Source organism: Myotis davidii, unplaced genomic scaffold, assembly GCF_000327345.1.
Source record: "Myotis davidii unplaced genomic scaffold, ASM32734v1 scaffold41, whole genome shotgun sequence".
NCBI lineage: Eukaryota > Metazoa > Chordata > Mammalia > Chiroptera > Vespertilionidae > Myotis > Myotis davidii.
This window is the reverse complement of record NW_006292344.1, coordinates 426,591-426,843: the sequence shown is the minus strand read 5'-3', so window position 1 is coordinate 426,843 and position 253 is coordinate 426,591.

Sequence of the window (253 nt, the reverse complement as noted above, 5' to 3'; positions counted from 1 at the left end):
GTGCAGACACAGTGCTCTTTGTTTTATACTATACTAGTGGCCCGGTGCATGAAATTTGTGCACGGGGGAGGGTATGTTCCTCAGCCTGGCCTGCACCCTCTCCAATTTGGGACCCCTTGAAGGATGTCCTACTGCCAGTTTACAGGGATCAGGCCTAAACCGGCAGTCAGACATCCCTCTCACAATCCAGGACTGCTGGCTCCTAACCACTCACCTGCCTGCTAGCCTGCTTGCACCCCACTCCCCCCCCCCG